The sequence below is a fragment of the Teleopsis dalmanni genome, chromosome 2 (assembly GCF_002237135.1).
Source record: "Teleopsis dalmanni isolate 2A chromosome 2, ASM223713v2, whole genome shotgun sequence".
NCBI classification, from domain to species: domain Eukaryota; kingdom Metazoa; phylum Arthropoda; class Insecta; order Diptera; family Diopsidae; genus Teleopsis; species Teleopsis dalmanni.
This window is the reverse complement of record NC_051847.1, coordinates 108,302,587-108,315,955: the sequence shown is the minus strand read 5'-3', so window position 1 is coordinate 108,315,955 and position 13,369 is coordinate 108,302,587.

The window sequence follows — 13,369 nt, the reverse complement described above, 5'->3', positions numbered from 1 at the left end:
AATATTCTTATATAATATTTTTGATTTCAATTAGTAATAAAATTGTACATAAAACTCAAAAATTTCAGGACGATATTGTCGTTGGAACTACTTTTAAAAAATTTATTTATCCTTCACATCACTCCAAACACATACACACGATTTTTCAGTAAAAAAAAAACAGAGGAATACGTCACACAAATTTTTCATTTTTACTTTTAATTCCGATTAAACAATAAATTCTTCTTCGAAAATAAATATTTCCAGTGTGATATTGCTTCCAGAAGTAATTTAAAAAAATTAATTTATCAAGTGTCCTTCATGTTACTCATACGCACCATAATACCCTTGAATCAATTTTCCAAGAAAAGTGACACAATATTCACATTTTAAATTAGTTCCGCATCATCTCTATTTTTTAATTATGAATTTTAACATAATTAAACCGTTTTATGAACTTTTTCTTATATTGATGAGTTTAAAAATTAATTAGTTCCACACTAGCTGAACTACCTGTATAACTGCAGCACATAAGTACACCCACCTTCTATGGTGAGTGTTATTCTGCTACAGTTGGAAAAATTCTTTAAGCAGGTAAGAACTGTAAACAATTTGAAATGGAGTGTCTAGGTACTCCTATCTTTAAAAGATCCAGTATCAAATTTGATATAAAATGTTAAGTAAGTCTGATAAATTTTCAGTTTCTGTTTTGAAAGCGAACAAACAAGTAAGAACATTTAAATAATGGCAAAAGTTGAAAAAAATAAATTGCATCTACGGCAATTCAATGACTTAAAATGCTTCAATCCGCTGAAGTTAAAAATACAGAGGTGATGAGGTCATTTTTTGCCAAAATCCGTCCGGTTTGTAAAAGAAGGACCCATATACACATAGAGTGTGCATGTCGAACAAAATATCAGTCACAAAAATTTTGTTCTACTGGTTTTTTAAAAACCCAGGAATTACTCAATATTTGAGTCCTTTTATTATATGTGTGCAAAGAGACTGTATTTTCATTGATATGTGCACATTATCACACTATTTTACACTGTTTGATTATTTAATAATACAAATTATTTTAATAATATTCTTATTCTTAACATTTAAAAAAAATATAAATTCACTATATATTTTTATGACTAAATTCTGGCTAAATTCTTTTACATTATTGTTAATAAGAGTTGTATTAATTGATCTTATATTAAGTGCTAACTTGAATTGTAGAGCTAACATATTTCATATTCATTTTAGAAATGTGTGTTGATTTTAGACTTCTCTAAGACCCACAAGCAATGCTTACGAAGTAAAAGCAGAATTAAAAAATCAAGAAGCTGGATTAAATGTTCATTACAGGGCCTCTTAAACCACTGAGGTGTTTTTTTCTTGCACATTTCTACTATTAAACTTTTAATGCCAATTGCATCTGGTTTATTCTTGAATACATTTTTAAAAACCTCGACATGTTTACAAGAACATTGAAAAAACTTTCTGATGGCGCAAACAGGTTACCGAAATTTGAAAGAGAATTATGATTTTTATAGTAGATGAAAAGCTCACTTGGAGCAGTCAAAATTTTATCCTTTTTTTTAAGTTTATATTGCAAGCTTCACAATTTAGTTTTGAAAGTATTTTTTTAGCTACGTAGCCTATTGTGTATCTTAAAGACAATAAATCAATATTTATATTCTTTGAATTGGAAAATGCATCTGATATAATGCAATTTTCGATGTCATTGCACTCTAGATCAGAGGAGGCTTCTACTGCACAGTTACTAGACACCCTAGAGTTATTTTCATAGAGTTCTATCAAAGAAGAAGAAAGCACATCATCAAAGCACTTGTTATCATTATCCTCACTTATTTCACAATTGGCTACTTTCTTAGCGTATGTATAAGATATTAATAACTGAATTTATAAATTATAAGTCACCATTTATATATGGTGCAATTTTTTACCTAAATATGTTGTTTTTTAAAAACCTTTACAATAAATAATAAGCAATAAAATAAAAATAACTTAATAGTAAAAAACAATAAACTATTAAAATTAAAAACAAAACCGCAATAAAAGAAGGATTAGCAGGGTGGTCTATAGCGCAACAAGAACAGGTAGTTTGCATTTATATTATCATAGTCGCCATCGTAAGCAATATTTATAATATAATAACTGTCCTTATATTATTACTTATTGAATTTTTTGTTAAACTTTATGAAGTTTACTGAAGCTCATATTTTACATAATTATTCAGTAATTTCTGAGATCTGAAATATATACAAAACACAGACTGGGAACAACAAATTTTTGTGAACCTTTAACATTTGGCTATTAGTGGAAAAAATTTTATGGAAAACTTGTATACATTTTTTGGGTATCGCAGATTGTAGTGAAAAAAGTCGTAAAAACACGGGGGATTTTTGCAAATTTTCACTTTTAATTTTACTGTTAATAAAATTTAAACATGTTTTTATTTAAAATTGGTAATAATATCCTAACCTGTACAAAATATAAAAAATGATAATTTTTCAATTAGTAGATAAAAAATTAAATGGGTTCAAATTTCGCCAAAATTGTATGAAATCTCAATTTCGCCAAAATTTCATACAATTGCGAATAACATACAATAATTTACAAAATATACTGTGCTCTTTACTTCTATACAAATGTGTTTCAGTTAAACTTGAAAATAAAAATTTCGGTTTTACAGAAAATTCTATAATGAAGAAAAAAATGGATTGTGAACAAAAAATAAGTTTTTTGGTATTTTTGCAGACATTTATTCCTTTGATATTTTCATTAGTTGCTGTTCTTGATTTCTCAATTGTTAAATGCACCTTTCTACATAAAAATACCAACAACTGTAATTCAGAGCGCAGAAAAGCAATACAAATTGCTTTAAAACTCATTAAGTATAAAATGCTTAAATACTCCAAACTCTCCCGCATGTTAAAGCTGAAAAATTAAAAATTGAGTCACAACGAGTCCATATGACACAAAACTAACTCAAATACTATTTCCCCGATTTCTGCGACCGATTTTTGTGAAATTGTCATCACTTCATTTTTAAGATTTTTTGAGTGATGCACACTCTATGTATATATACTCTTTGGTTATATATAATGATTTACAAAATAAAAAAAATTGTAGAAAAATGTTTCGTAATGAATGGTTTATTTACAAAAAAATATATAAATAAATAAAAATTTTTTTGTAAAATAAATTATAATAAGTTAATTATTTAGAATTTTATTAAAATTGTACGTCATGTTTTATAATTATTTACTTTCGAACTTTCTAGTGAGCGGACGTGTTTTTAAGCCGGTCTCGGAAAAATTTAAATTTCAGTATAAAAACAAGTAAATAACAATCACTTTTAAAAGAATTACTTTTGTTATTAATACAAAAATAAAAAACAGAACATTCTCGGACAAAAAAACAATTCCTAAAAGTTAAAAGTGCATAAAATATTAATTTGAAAATAGCGCGCGCTTTTTCGATTTTTGTTGATTTTTGCACAACTTTAATATAAAAAAAAAACTCAAATAGCTGACAGAGACAGCAAATTATTTTCTAAAGCTCAAAATAAAAAAAGTGAGCAAGCATTCACACAAAATATCAGTGCGGTTTTGTGAATATATAAACAAAACAAAAAAGTGCTGATAGAGACAGCTAGTATTATTACAAACGTGATCCACAAAAGCTGTAATTGGAAGCCCGCAATTCATCACAACACAACACAACATCAAAACCAACATACGTGCTAACATTGGATTTTGGAATTTGGAATTTAAAGATATTTATTTTATTAATTATTATTATTTTTTTTATTATTATTATTAATATTATTATTCTTAGTATAATTATTATTCTTTTTTCTCTCTTTTTGTTTTTATTTATATGTTTAATTATTAGAATATAAAGTATAATATTTTACACATTTTCATTTTATTTTTTACATCTTCATTTTTATTTTTATTATTTTCTTCTTTATATTAATTTAATTTAATTTTACTTATATTTATATAGTTAATTTAACTTAATATCAATTAATATTAATAGTAGTTAAATTAAGTAAATCTTATAGCACACCTGCTATTTGCATATATAACCACGTATGCAAATGAGCAATCAAAATCTAGTTAGAAGACATACGATAAGCATTCCAAGTAAACGTAATGCTTATTTGGTAATAGACGCATCGAATACGTTGCCTCTGAAAACTACACAAACTGACAAAAGCTTGTCAAACATTGCACCTTCAGCAACTTCGCTTGCATTTTCCGACTTAGCGAGTCCAAAAAATAAAATAAAGGTCCAAACAGGCATGGAACGCTATGTAAATATGAAACGCAAACTTAGTCCTCAAAAAAGCAATTCAAAAGGTGCTAAAATAACTAAAACCATCAAAGATAGTGCAACTACAAACATTCTTTCTGGCAATAGATTTGCTGAATTAGCTGAAACTACAGATGAAGCTAAGCAGCCTATTAACAAAAATTTTAAACCGCCTCCAATCTACTTGCGTGAACGCAGCTCAAATAAGCTAGTTACAATCCTTGCAAGTCTGATTGGAAATAATACTTTTCATATTGTTCCTATAACTAGGGGCAATATACACGAAACCAAAATCCAAATCGACACTGAAAACAATTTTAGAGTCATAACCAAATATTTCGAAGACAGCAAAAAAAATTACTACACATACCAACTAAGGAGTAGTAAGGGCCTTGTTGTCGTAATTAAAGGTATCGAATCATATGTAGAACCCATTGAGATAACAAATGCCCTAAGCGAAAAAGGCTTTAGCGCTAGAGCAGTAATAAATATTGTTAACAAAGATAAAATCCCACAACCTATGTTCAAAGTTGAACTTCACCCGGAAGCTTCTAAGCGTTAAAAAAATGAGAGCCACCCCATCTACACCTACGTATTCTCACCTTCACGCAGATTAGCGTTGAGGGCCCCACAAAAGAACATGGTCCGTGCAATGCACACAAACTGCAAGGAGTATGAGGCCATACTACAGTCCATTTGCACCTCTCGTACAGTGTGCGGTAGCTTGTGCGAGCCTTCACATAGTTCCGATGCGATAAAAAAGCATTAAAGGATCCAACTCCAATAATGTTTAGCAAACTGAGCTGGAATACACTGCAAACTACAGAGGCTAGTCCTATCTATAAGAAACTAAAGCACGGGTTCAGCTCTGCAGAAAGAAGCGTTGTCGTATCCTAACAAGAAGCAACACCATCAAATTAGTTGAAGTACCCCAACCTTTAACTTCTAAGCCTGTTATACCAGGCGTTTCATATGCTAATGTCGTTAAATCTGACAAGCAACAAGCCCCTCCAGTTCAAAGTAATAGTTTGGAAATAATGATCTCCACTCACTCAGAGCTTAACTCAGTTCATGTCAATCATGCAAACTACTCTTAACGAGATAGTTAAAATGCAAAGCCAATTAATGCAAATGTTTTTGTCTAAATAATGAGTACTTTAAAAATTTGTACATGGAATGCAAATGGCTTAAGCCAACATAAACTTGAACTCACAAATTTCATGTCCCGAGAAAGTGTGGATGTAATGCTTTGCTAAGAAACACATCTAACAAACAAAAATTTCTTTTCTATTCCTTTTCTTTTCTTTTCTATTTCTAATTTTATTTTCTATTTATTCTATAAAACCAATCACCCAGATGGCAAAGCACATGGTGGTACAGGTATTTTGATAAGAAGGCGTCTAAAACACAATTTTCTAGGTACATATGCTCATAATTATATGCAAGCCACATCAATATGCCTTAAGCACATAGGAAAAAATTTAACTTTATCGGCAGTTTACTGCCCTCCTCGCTTCAACATTACTGAGACCCAATTTACGGATTACTTTTTAACTCTAGGTGAAAGATTTCTTGCGGCAGGAGACTACAACGCCAAGCACACGTATTGGGGTTCACGACTCTGTAATCCAAAAGGAAAACAGCTCTACAATTCAATTGTAAATAGAAAAAATGCACTAGACGTAATCTCTCCTGGGCAGCCAACATATTGGCCTGCTGATAAAAATAAAATACCAGACCTAATAGACTTCGCCGTAACCAAAGGCAAAGCCAAAAATTTTATCTCAACATACACTAGCTGACCATTCTTCTGACCATTCTCCAGTTACATTTTGCTTACTTGATGGTCCTCAGTTATATGACTGTTCCTATAGCCTTACAAGTCCTAGAACAAACTGGCTCAAATATAAAAAGTTTATTAACTCACACATACACACAAATTACAAGATAAAGTGTAAGTCTCATATTGAGGACGCAACCTCAGTTTTAAACTCAGTTCTGATTTCAGCAGCAGAAAACTCCACCCCTAAAGGCAATAAAATTTACAGATTCAATAGAGTACTTACAAATAGTGACATAGAGAATTTAGTTTTACAAAAACGTAGATTAAGGCGTGAATGGCAAAAATCTAGGTCCCCTTTAGCGTAAAACTTATTTAAGGAAGCCCAAAGGAGACTTAGATCTGCATTAAGCAAGGAAGTCAAAGTCAGACAATATAATTATATTCAAAACCTATGTCCAAATGGAAAAAACCATTCATCTTTGTGGAATGCTAGCAAAGGTATAAATTCGCCCATAGACTCCGATTCTCCAATAAGAAACTCTCTTGGAAACTGGGCGCGAAGTGATGAAGAAAAATCTAACGTTTTTGCTGATTACCTAAAAGAGGTGTTCCAACCAAATCCTGCAACAGGACAACATGACTTTCCCACTCAAGATCCACCAGCACCATCTATTGACATGAATATCACGGCCAATGATCTTGTTCAAATAATCACAAACAAGTTAGATTGCAAAAAAGCACCGGGATATGATAATATCTCACCCATCATGATAAAAAACTTACCCCTTTTGGCCATAAATTTTATTACAAGACTTTTTAATGGCATAATTAAATTTGGCTTTTATCCAACAGAGTGGAAAACATCCATGATTTTTATGATTCATAAATCAGGTAAAGACCCCACGATAGCCTCTTCATACAGGCCAATAAGCTTACTGCCATGCCTTTCTAAACTCTTTGAAAGAGCACTGCTTTTAAAGCTAAAACCGTTCCTTGACATTCAAAACTTAATACCGTCCCACCAGTTTGGTTTTAGGGAAAAACATGGAACTATTGAGCAAGTGAATCGTATAACGAATGAAATAAGACACGCATTTGAGCTCAGAGAATATTGTTCCGCGGTATTCCTCGATGTTAAACAAGCATTTGATAAAGTATGGCATAATGGACTCATATATAAGATACGCTGTTCATTACCTGCAATAGTAGCTTTCAAGTGAAAGGTTCAAGCTTAGAAGCTGGCGTTCCACTAAAAAGTGTTTCTTGGCCCTATCTTGTATGTACTTTACACATTTGATATCCCGATAAGTAGTTCAGTTATTACCACAACGTTTGCCGATGACTACGGACAATTTTATGCATTGGCTCATTAATAGCAGATCTTCCCTGTGCCTAGAGTATAAAGTACTCTTGTATAACAGCATCATAAAACCAATATGGACTTATGGTATCCAGCTATTTGGCAATGCTAGTGCTTCAAATATTGAAATTATACAAAGAGCTCAGTCAAAAATACTAAGAATTATCACTGGTGCCCCATGGTATATTAGGAATGAAAGTATACACCGAGATCTACAAATTCCCCTAGTTAAAGCTGAATTTGACAATATAAGAAAAAAATACAATAAAAGGCTGACAGAGCATGTTAATCCCTTAGCAAGAAATCTCGCACTTCTATCCATTACTTCCCGCCTAAAAAGAGCTGACCGTCCAGCCGTTAATTAATATTCAACAGCTTGAAGTAAAAACCGCACCTTTCTTTTTAGTAATCTGTTAAAGTTGAACCACTTTCTTAAGAAACCACCTAACATTCACTCCAATGAAATTTAACCCATTAATCTAAGTGAGGTTCGTGATATAAGGTTTACTTATTTTATTTTATTTTATACAATGTATAGTTAAAATAAAAATTTGTAATATTATGTAATTAGTTATAAGATTTTACAACTTATTGTTAGTCTCATTTTAAAAGAAGATGCAATAAATAAATGTATGTTTAAAAAAAAAAAAAAATACTGAATCTATACTTTCATCCTTTATTCAAAAAATGGACAATTTTATGGATTGAATGCAAAAACTGGTGAATAACATTATGCAAAGTGTGATTCAAAATCATACTCTTATGGCTGAATTGATAAAGGCAAAATGAACGCATTAACTGTTTGTCATTGGAACGGTAACGGTTTATGCCAACACTCGCTTGAAATTCAAGATTATCTACATAGAAATGACACAGATATTATACTGTTATCAGAGACTCACTTAAAGCAAAAAAATTGTTTTCGGATAAATGGTTATAAATTTCATGACACAAAACATCCAGATAAAAAAGCTGACGGAGGCACCGGCGTATTAATCAAGACAACTATTCACCACTTTGAGTTAGAGCAATATAGTGAAAAACACATGCAAGCTACCTTAATTTGTGTAAAAACTGGTCCGTATAAAATATTTTTTTCTGATATTTACTGTTCTCCACGACTTACTGTAACTACGGCCCAATTTCGTATTATGTTACTTTAATGCAAAATACACTTTTTGGGGTTCGAGATTAATTTCACCAGCAGGCAGACAGCTTTACATGGCATTTCAGAATGATCTTGATATTATTTCCTCAGGTCAACCAACGTATTGCCCAACTGATCAACATAAAATACCTAACTTAATTGACTTTGGTGTTATTAAAGGACTAAGTAGAAAAGACGTAACTGCAGTACCATCATTTGATCTATCTTCAGATCACTCTCCGGTCATTTTAACTTTATTAAAACTAAAAAGAATTGATACAGAATGTCAGATCAGCAAAAAAAAAATTATCAACTGGTCACATTACACTAACATAATGCAGATCCGCATACCTCAAATTACAGCTCTTAGATGTCATTCAAGTATTGATAAAGCGGTAGAATTACTGAATAAAACAATAACTAAAGCGATAAAAGATGCCTCAACTTACAGAAAAATCACTCGTTCGAGAGTTGTTTCTCACAATGAAAGTGAGAAGTTAATTTTAGTAAAGCGACAAGCAAGACGTGAATAGCAAAAGTTTCGTTCTCCTAACGCTAAACAAAGACTTAATGAAGTCTCTAAATCACTTAAAGATACACTCAACAATCATAGAAATTGGGCAGTACAACAGTATTTAGAGAAAATAGGACCTAATAAAGAAAACAATTATACTTTGTGGAAGGCATCCAAAAAATTGAAAATACCTATTCAAAATGATCCTCCCGTCCGAAAACAAGACGGAACATGGTCTAAAAGTGACGAAGAAAAGGGATCTGTTCTAGCAAAGAGTATATATACATAGAGTGTGCATGTCGAACATAATATCAGTCACAAAAATTTTGTTGTACTGGTTTTTTAAAAACCCAGGAATTACTCAATATTTGAGTCCTTTTACTATATGTGTGCAAAGAGACTGAATTTTCTTTGATATATGCACATTATCACACTCAACTGCTCTTTTGGTTATTAAAAAGAGGTAATTTAAAAAAGAGATAATTTAAATAAAAGTTGTTTTCACAACTACACTTGTTGTTATTACGTCAATCACAATGCTGAATACTGAGGGAACTACACACGAGGCAGAATGCGATCAAACATTGATAGCGATGCCCGAGCAACCTTCACGCGATATCTGCCGATTGGGTGTTAAAACACTGCCATTCATCAGGCATGACCCAGATTTGTATTTCATACAAATGGAATCGCAGTTCAGAAACGCCAATATAACAACGGATCAAACAAAATACGATCATGTGGTTTGCAGCCTTGACAGCACTACGTTAAAAAACATAGCAGATATTGTCAGAAACCTCCACTGATTGGAAAATATGAAGCGATAAAAAAACGTCTGATCCAGGATTATGCCGATTCAGAAAACCGGAAGCTGCGACGTTTGGTGCAAGAATACCAGTTAGGCGACTTAAAACCTTCTCAACTACTCAGAACAATGCGCAATTTGGCAAGCGGTGAAATGAAGGATGGTGCTATCAAACAACTATGACTCGATTGACTACCTGAAGCTGTTCGGGCTGTAGTCTCGACTGCAGATGTCGATCTAGACAAGTGTGCACAGCAGGCGAATTTGATAATCGAGATGGGCAACTATCATTCAGTTTCGGCAGTGCAAGCAAACAATTCAACGTGTAGCACCCCATTCGATCTCAATTCATTGATTGCAGCAGTTGAAAAGTTGAACAACAGAATAGATGCAATGGAATCGGATGAAATTCATCGCCGACCTCGATCGAGAGCAGCTACACCTAGGCGTGACAGGCGAGCCCCATCCAGATCTGCAAACCGAGCTTCAAGGTATCCAACCTGTTTTTATCATCACAAATTCGGCGCAAACGCACGGAAGTGTGCACCGCCTTGTAATTTTACAAAAACGGGAAACTAAAAATCGCTTCGTCACCGGCAGTTGACGAGGCGTCTGAACAGCACAAATCCTGCCGACTTTTCATAACCGATGCCCTCACACGATTAAAGTTTTTAATAGACACAGGAGCAGACTTTTCCATTTTGCCGGTTTCGATCTGTGGTAAACACAAAACACCAGTTTCATCAAAGTCTCTTTACGCAACAAATGGTTCAACTATCCGTACCTTCGGAAATCAGTAACTCACACTAACCTTGGGCCTACGCAGGGTATTCAATTCGGAGTTTGTGGTTGCAGAAATCAAAAAAGCAATACTGGGCGCAGACTTCCTCGAACACTATGGCCTCATAGTAGACGTCGAACGCTAATGTCTCATCGACAACACAACTGGATGGAAAGTGCCTTGCACAACTGCACATAATCAATACGAACCAATTTTTGCAGTAAACAATGACCACAAGTTCGTTCAGCTACTAAAAGAATTCAAAGAGCTGGTGATTCCAACACCTTACAATAAAATTAGGGGAAATCAAACCGCTGTCCAGCATCATATTGTTACAACAGGTCAGCCGGTTTATTCACGTCCAAGACGACTTAATCCGAAGAAGCTCCAAACAGCAAAACGCGAATTTGAATATATGCTTGAACAGGGCATCTGTGTACCATCGCAGAGTGAGTGGGCCAGCCCATTAAACATGGTTGAAAAAAAGAATGGAACTTGGCGACCTTGCGGTGACTATCGACGTCTTAATGCGCAGACAATACCCGATCGGTATCCAATACGCCATGTGCAAGATTTCACGCAGACATTAAGCGATAAGTGTATATTTACAACACTGGACTTAGAAAGGGCATATTATAATATACCGATTGCTCCCGAGGATAGAAAAAAAACAGTCATCACTACTACATTCGGCTTATTCGAATTTAATGTCATGACGTTTGGACTCTGCAATGCTGCCCAAACCTTCCAACGTCACATGAATCAAGTACTTAGAGGTCTCGACTTTGTGATTTGTTACATTGCTGACATCTGTATCGCTTCATCAAATGAATCAGAACATTACCAACACGTGCGCATAGTATTCGAGCGACTTCAACAGTATGGACTTAAGCTGAACGTTTCAAAATGCATCTTTGGCCAACAAGAAGTAACGTTTCTCGGTCATACCATCAACCAACAAGGCATACGCCCACCAAAGGAAAGGGTAGAAGCAATACTTAATTTCCCAAAACCAAACACGGTTCAGGAATTAAGACGATTTCTAGCTACGGTTAATTTCTATCGACGTTTCATACCTGTTGCGGCCGCAACTCAAAATACATTACAAAACTTATAAAAACAAATAAAAAGAATGACAAAACTCAATTGGAATGGACAGAAGATGCAAAATTGACTTTTGTAACTTACAAAAAAGCACTCGCAGATGCAAGTACATTAGCACATTCAACCACAGACGGTAAACTGGTGCTCCACGTCGATGCAAGCAACTCAGCAGTAGCTGCAGAACTACACCACATACGAAATAAACAGATCGAACCTCTCGGTTTTTATTCAAAGCGTCTAACCGACACTCAAAAACGATACAGCACATACGATAGAGAATTGCTTGTCATCTACCAAGCCATTAAACACTTTGTGCACATGATCGAAGGTAGAAAATGCACAGTTTTGACGGATCACAAGCCTATCATATTTGTGTTTCAACAGAAACCTGAAAAGGCATCTTCAAGGCAGTTAAGGCATCTGGACAGTTCACGACAGACATACAACACATCGCCGGAAAAAATAACAACGTAGCAGATTTACTTTCATGTATTGAAGAAATAAATGGCTGCCAACAGATTGATTTCAACAAGTTAGCTGAGAGCCAGAAAGACGACGCTGAATTAAAAAACCTGTTAACCAAAAATCAGACATCGTTGGAACTCAAGTGGATCAGCATGCCAAACTCTATGAATCCAATTGCATGCGATGTGTCAACTAAACGAGCGCGTCCCTGGGTTCCTCAAAGACATCGACAGCAAGTTTTCCGGGCGATACACAATCTGGGGCATCCAGGAAGTAAATCATCAATCAAACAAATATGTGAGCGTTTCGTTTGGCCAGGCATGAAAAAAGACATAACGAAGATGGTAAAATCTTGTCATCCATGCCAACGTACCAAGGTATCCAGATATAATCAAACAATACTTGGTAGTTTCAAGCTACCAGAGCAACGATTTTCTTCACTACATATCGATATCATAGGGCCATTACCAATGTCAAATGGATTCAGCTACTGTTTAACGGGCATTGATCGTTTTACCAGATGGGCAGTTGCTATCCCTATGGCTGATATTAATGCAAGCACAGTGGCGGCAACATTACTGGAGGGTTGGATCGCACATTACGGCGTGCCATCTGAAATAATAACCGACCAAGGTCGACAATTCGAGTCAAAATTATTCAATGAACCCACGAGATTAATTGGCACAAAACACAAAAACGACATCAAGGCGACTCCTGCAGAAATGGTTTATGGCACGACACTTAGATTACCAGGTGAATTTATCGAAAGTCCCAGTAAAGACATGTCCAACTCGGAATTCGTACAATCACTACGAGACGTAATCGAGCAACTAAGACCAGTACCTACGGCAAACCACTCCATATCAAAAACATTTGTACAACCAGATCTTAACAAATGTACTCATGTTTATCTGCGCGATGACACTATTCGACTACCTCTCAAAGCACCTTACGATGGACCATTTAAGGTAACCGATCGCGACGATAAGCTGATGACCATTCTACGGAAAGACAAATCAGTACGTGTAAGTATAGATCGGGTCAAAGCTGCCTATCTCTGTGATGATGAGCAAGAAACAAATCAACATCAGATAGCACG